Genomic DNA, 7,655 nt, shown 5'->3' with positions numbered 1-7,655 from the left:
ACTCCCAGTGCTTGAGGTGGGGTGCCTCTCAGGCATTGTTGGGATACAGGGAAAGATGGTGGCCCAGAGAGACAGGATGAGGAAATGAATACAGAACAAAACTTCCATAAAAAGACTCAACCCTCCCCTATCTAACTACATCTCTCTCTCTCTTCATCAAATATCAGCTTTTCAACAGAAACCCCTCTACCCCATTCCTGACCACGGGGCATCTCTAGCTTCTCATGGAAACACACTTATTCCCATGTAGACAATCAATTTCCTCATTGTCCTATATACCCAAACAGTTATTCTTATCTCTGTTCCTAAAGTCAAGTTGGTGAAACAGTGGACAGAGTACTGGCCCTGGGGTGAGGACGACCCGTGTCTGATCTGGTTTCACACATCAACTAGCAGAAGAAATAACTTCATCATGTTTGCTTCATTTTGCTCACCTCCAAAATGGGGATAATTATAGCATCTAACTTCCAGAGTTGGTGTGAAGATGAAATTTCATAACAAGCATTTAGCACATAATAGATCCTTAACAAATATGTGTTTCTTTACCTCTTTGATTCATGTTATTTCTCACCCCTGGAAGGTCCTCACTCTGTCCTTCTACTTGCCTAAAGCCTTCTCATCTTTCATGACCCATTTCAAATCTCACCTTAACTCTCTTTTCTGAAGTCTCTTTTCATTTTGATGGTCAGGACCACTTGATTTAGAAATACATTCTTCTAAATGTTTCCCAAGTTTGAGGATAGGGACTTAGATCTTTAACTTCCTCTGTATTCACCACAGCATACAGAAGAGTGTTTGTTCTGGTAGGGGCTCAATAAATACTGCTGACAAATTAATACTAACATTTAGAAAGTGGGATGGGGGGGAGGTGTCAGTGCAGAGGAGGGAAAGTTGGGGAATCATCTCATTGGAGATAATAATTTTTAATAGGAAACTATATAGATCTTGGCTTGGGATGAAATGAGAAAGGAGAATTGTAACATGGGATAGTATTACGAAAGGAGGAAGGTGGTGGCAAATGGATGGGACCCTGGAACTGAAACTGAAAAGTGGGGACCCTCTGTGGAGAACAATGAAGAGTCACTGGAAACTTGTCAGATAATAGGGAAACAGAAAGATCTTTGAATAGATGAATTGCTTGAGTGAGTAGCCACAAGAGTTCCATGTTTCAATTGATGACAGAGATTGAGGGAGACTTAGAAATGTAAATCCATGATACTCCCAGCCAGGATGAGAATGAGAAGCTGTGAAGGTCTCTGTTACTATCACAACTACCATATTGTTACTTATCATTCAGTGTCCACCAGAGAGGATTACATAATCCTAGAGCCTACCCTTTCAGAGTCTACAAGAGAGACAAACAACATTAACCTGAACAAGTAAATGTCAATATAAAAAAAAGGTCATAGAGCATTTGGGGTGGTGGTGTCCAGATTTCATTGGTTTAGGATAGTTCCAACAAGGAAATTCCTGGTAACAACACAACTGATCTTGCAACTTCTGGTATCCTAGACTTGTTTGGGTATTGAATGTTAAATGACTTGCCTAAGGCATGCTGCAGAAGGGTGTTACCCTATCTTTCTGATTCTAATATCAAACCTCTGTCTACTGAGCCACACTGATACTCAAAGAAAACATAACTAAAAAATAAACACGTTTGGTGCTAGCCAAAGAGTGGGGCAAAGACTTAGGTGTGAGTGGTCACAAGGGGAGACACAGTAGGGCTGTTTGATCAAAGTGGGGAAGGGTGGGAATTCAGGAGCAATAGGGGTGAGAAGACAGAGGGAAGAGGTAATTTCGGTACTCAGGAACAAAGGAAGGAAGCTACATGGGAGGGGAAGATAGAATGATGGGAACTTTGAGCAGACACACCCAAGTATTGCAGAAGCAGAACAGTAGGGCACTGACTGTGAGTGGGAATACTTAGAGGCAAGCAGAGGGTCCACCCTCCAGAATACCTGCCTCCAGCCCTTTTGAAATTCTTACTGGAGGTTTATGTGAAGGCCTCCCAATTCCTCAATATTTCCCCCACTAGCAATTTTTCCAATTCCTCAGCATTAGCTTTCATTTGGGGGTGGTGAGGTAGTGAGATGTATCAAGTATAGGACTTGAAACAAGGAAAACTTTAGTTCAAATGCTGCCCCAGACCCTAGCTATGTGACCCTGGGTATGTAATTTAACCTTTCCCAATCTCTTCTTCCTTATCTGTGTAATGGCAAGCACAGAAGTAGTTCACACCTTGTTTCAGCTATTATATTAACACCTTGTTTCAGTTCAAGTTTCTTTTCAGCCTTGTATCAAGTCTGTTAAGAAACAGAATGTGTGAACCCCACAACTTGTGAACCCTACAACTCATGAACTTCTACAACAGAAAGGGGAGGAGCTAATGACCATATATAAGGAGAGGCCCAGGTTAGAGACAGCAGAACCGAGAAGAGGACTTTTGGGGTGGCAGAGTCAAGAAAGAGAAAACTTGTGGTGTCCCGGCACTCCATTTGTCTGTCCTGTCTGTGTTGATGTTTGTTTGTGATACTTTGTACAGAAGCCCTGGGTCCTTACTGGAAGCCCTGAAAGAGGATTTTCTGGTTGTATGTTTACAGAAGTCCTGGAGGAGGGACTTTTACTGATGATTTGTGCTGACCTCTTGGACCTTATTTGTGGGTCTGAGTTGATTTCAGAGGCAGATAGTGAATTGATGATGGTACCAGCAATGGGTATGAATATTACTGTTGCTCTGTCAAGCTTTGTCTTCCCAGAAACAGGAACTGTGAAGGACTTGAGGTGGACTAGATACTGTGAACTTCAATATGGAATGGGAACTGGATGAAGAACTGAACAAGGAATTGAGAGCTGCCTGCCTTTGAACCCAGGTGACAGTTGGAGCTGGAACCATGGAAGAGGAACCATGGAAGCTGAGAGCCAGCCTTGAATCAAGCTGAAAGAAGTTTTTACTTAGATACTGTGTACTGAGACTGAGAAGATTATGATTTACTGTGACCTAGGGGTGGAGAACTTTGACTTTTGTACTTTGTGATTTAATTAAGGATTTTGTGACTGACTAAATGAATGTACTTTGTTGAAAACTATGTGACCACTTTGGTGAAAAATATGTGGCCATTTTAGTGATAAGTTGTTGAGTTGTGACATGATGAATTCTGTGTTTTGATTTTCTGTGATAAGTTGTAACATTATGAATGCTGGATTTTGATTTTCTGTGAATGTTTTGTTTTGATTTGTTATTGAATAAATAGAGAGATCACTATATATACTATGTAATCAGAATCTTAAAAGCTGTTCGCAGCAGCAGTCCTCTGGAAAGCTGCTTGTGCATGGCTTTACAATCTATAAAATAGGGATGATAATATCCCCTTTTTTACAAGGTTATTATGAGTATCAAATGAGATAGCATATGGAAATCACTCTGCAAACCTTAAAGCACTATATAAATGCTAAGCATTAGCTTTGGGGTTTTCTTGGCAATGATACTTCCATTTCCTTCTCCAGCTCATTTTACAGATGAGGAAACTGAGGCAAACAGGGATAAGTGACTTGCCTAGGGTCACACAGCTAGTATCTAAGGTTGGATGTGAACCCAGGAAGTACTCTATACACTTGGCATTCTGTCATATTCAGGACTAGGGGGCATACAAAACAGGCTCCTATCTAATGCTAGAGAGGCTAGGAAACACAGTGAGGGAACATTTGCTATTTGTTTTTATGGAGAGGTAGGTACAAATTTTTATGCCAAAAAATTCCATCCTCCATGGAATGAAAGTCTTTATTTTGTGATATGTCCCATCACGTGTTACTGTGAAAGTTCAGTCGTCCTTTGTATAGAAAACCATTCTTTAGGTGAATAAATGTCCAGGTATGTTAGGAGAAGCTTTCTAATATTATTTCCTCTTGTTCCTTCTCCTACCCACATATTGGCTGCTCTTTAGTCACCTTTACTGGATCATCATGTGTGTCCTACCCTCAATCCATGGATGAGATCCCTCCCCAAAATTCAGTCTTGGACCTTGTCCTCTTCTCTCTTTAGGTCTGTGGACCCCCAAGGAATTTTGGATGAATTTCAGGGACTCCATGAACTTGGGTAGGAAAAAATTAGATTTTTCATTAACCTTTAACTGAAATTTAGCATTTTCTTCAATGAGGAAGGTAGGCAACAAATCTTATTATAAAGAGTGGGGGGAGGGGTCATAGGCTTCACCAGACTTCCAAAGGGGTCCATGATACAACCAATGGTGAATTTCTGCTCAAGGGCATCTCACCTCCCAAGGCTGCAACTACAATATCTATGCAGATGACTCCCTGATTTGCTACTGAGTTCCACTTCCGGACCACCCATTGCCTGTTTAACATTTCCAACTTGAAATTCTTTCCAGCAGCCAAACTACCAGCTGGCATGTGATTCAAGGAGGGCAAACACAAAGGGAAAGGATCCAAGTGCACAAAAATATTTGTAGCAATTTTTTCTTTAGAAATAAATAGCAAACTAGAAAACGAGAGAACAGAATGGAAGAAATTAGATTTGCACCAACACTGTATACATATATACAAAGATAACTCCAAATGGATATGTGACCTAAATAGACAAGGTCACATCACATGCATATTAGAGAAAAATGGAAAACTTTCCTATTAGATCAATGTATAGGAGAGAAGTCTGTGACCAAACAAGGAATTGAAAGGATTGCAAAAGACAAAATGATCATTTTAATTATATAAAATTGAAAAGGTTTTATACAGACAAATCTAAACAAGGCAATCTTAGAAAAGAAACAAGTTGGGGAAAAAAAACTTTTCAGAAAATTTCCCTGATAAAGGTCTCATTTCTAAGATATATAAGAAAGTGGTTCATATTTAAAAGCAAAAAGGATCATTTCCCAATTGATAAATGATCTATGGATATGAACAAATAATTCTGAAGGGAAGAAACTGAGCTATCCATAGTCATAAAAAAAATGCTGCAAATCACTATTAATTAGAAAAATTCAAAGTAAATCTTATACTCACTGGAGTGACAAAGATAAGAAAAATAAAGAAAATGATAAATGTTGGAAGGGCTATGGGAAAAGAAGCACACTGATGCATTGCTGGTGAACATATGAATGGGTACAACAATTCTGGAAAGCAATTTGGTATTTTAGGCCAAAAATGAACAAATAGTACATGAGCTTTGACCCAGGTATCTGGGTATTTGACTTCTAGGCCTATGTCCAAAAGAGATCAAAAAAAGAGGAAAGTGTTCCATATGTAAAAAAAGTGTGTGTATATATAATTATATAATGTAATATACAATACTATGTTATGTATATAGACACATATACATACAAACACATATGTGTGTGTGTATGTGTGTAATGTCAGTTCTTTTTGTGGTGGCCAAAAACTGGAAACTAGGAGGATGTCCCTTGATTGAGGAATGGCTAAATAAATTGTGGCATGTAAATCTGATGAAGTTCTATTGTTCTGTAAGATATGAGGAAATAGATATTTCAAAAAAATATGGAAAGATTTATATGAACTGACATAGAGTGAAGCAAGCAGAACCAAAAGAACAATTAGTACATCATCATAATTAAAATTTAAAAATTTCGGGACTTTTTTAAATGCATGAAGAATAAAATGAACAACACCAAGAGAATAGTTTACACAATGATGACAAACTATAAAAACAAACAACGTTGAAAACTCTTAAGAACTATGATTAACATAATCATCATTATCATTCCAGAGGCCTGATGATTAAAAATACTATACATGACATAGTAGTGATGAACTTAGGGTACAGAATTTATCTATCTATTGGCACATACATATGTGTGTATATATATGGATTCATAAGTATATCCCATACTGTACCCTATACAGTATATATATATGGATATATAGAGATAGAGTATATACAGTCATGCTTTTAGGTATGAACCCTTTCTCAATTCATTTGAATTACCTAGAGGGCACTGTCTTTGCCTTGGACAGGAGGAAGAAGCATTTCCCATTGTTTTGTTTTTTCTTTTTGGAGGGGCATTTGGGGTTAAGTGACTTGCCCAAGGTCACATGGCTAGTAAGTGTTAAGTGTCTGAGTCTGGATTTGAACTCAGGTCCTCCTGACTCCAGGGCTGGTGCTCTGTTCACTGCACCAACTAGCTGCCTCATTTCCCATTATTTAAACACCCAGTTCAGGCCCTGTGTGAATAACAAAGGCCTTAGTCCCAGGCTAGGTCAGCATTCTTGGATCTAACGGGGAAGAAAGAGTTCCTTACTGTAGAGGCATGGGATTGGCCCTTGGCCCTTGCCTTAGAGTTCTGAATCAGAGTACCATGCTCATTGGGTTATTGGGGGAGCTGCCATGGGTCCCAGTCTCAGCGCTGGTTAGCAATTTATGGATCAAGTGGGATAGAACAAACCGTTCCTTTGAACCATGAAGCTCCCCACAAAGGTCAAAGACAGAAAGAAAGGTCTCAAATACACAGAAAGCAACACTTTATATTGTAGCAAAGATCTATAAATAAGGCAGATGCCTATTAAATTGCTAATAAAATTATGGTACATGAATATTCTGGAATATAAGCAATTCAGATTTAGATTTCCTGACTACAAGTCTATACCCTACATGTCACTGCTTCATGTGTGGGAATGCAGGTGTGTGGTTGTGTGTGTGTATAAAATCATCTTGTGAGAATGTGTAGGAGCATCTGAATTTGAGTTTTACCCTACTGTGGTACTCATGCAAAGTACCACAAGTTGATTACCCAGTCCTTCAAATAAGGAGCCAAGTGGTTTAAACTTTTTCTAATTTGGAAACTTTTAGTCAGCCAGCAAATTAATTAAAAATAAGAACTTTGAGGACCTTGGACTCTCGTGAGGACCTGGGAGTTTCCATGGGATAAGAGGAAGAGCTGGCCTTTAGGATCGGAACACCGGAATTCCGGTGTTAGCTCTCAGGGATCCAACCACACGGGCCACAAAAAATTGATTTCCAAATCTTCCAAACATAAAGAAGTCGATTAGTTTAGCTTCTTTCCACTCTGGGTTCAGTCGGTTTTCACCAAGAAAAAGTTTTTAGGCTTTGAAGCCTGATGTTTTGCCCTTTGAATCAAATAGATTTGATTTGTTTGCTTTTTGAGAGGTGGTACCCCTCTCTTGACAGAAGCACAGAAGCCACTCATAAGCCAACCGAACTGTTGACTGGGATGAAAGGTTTACCTGTTCTGTTTCCAGGCCAGAGATGCTCACCATTCCTTAGCCAGGCTTTTGTCCACACCACATCACCTCTAAGGGGCTCACCATTTTAATGTCAGACTTTCATTGTTCAGTTGTGTCCAACTCTTCATGATTCTATTTGGGTTATTTTAGCCAAGATACTGGAGTGGTTTGCCATTTCTTTCTCCAGCTCATTTTACAGATGAGGAAGCTGAGGCAAACAGGGATAAGTGACTTGCCCAGGGTCATGCAGAGTAAAAGTCTGAGACCAGAGCTGAATCCAGAAGACAAGTCTTCCTGGTTCCCAGCCCAACGCTCTTTCCATGGTACCATCTAGCTACCTTAACTCTTCTTAATCGTTTACAGTCTGGGCCAAGACTAGACTGTTAGAACAAGGAAGCTTCTTAGACCTAAAACAGCATTCCAACTTCTTGGAGTCACTGGCT

This window comes from Petaurus breviceps, unplaced genomic scaffold (assembly GCF_028583685.1).
Source record: "Petaurus breviceps papuanus isolate PSGF00001 unplaced genomic scaffold, PetGlider_PUasm1.0 177, whole genome shotgun sequence".
NCBI lineage: Eukaryota > Metazoa > Chordata > Mammalia > Diprotodontia > Petauridae > Petaurus > Petaurus breviceps.
This window is presented reverse-complemented; position numbering follows the sequence as displayed.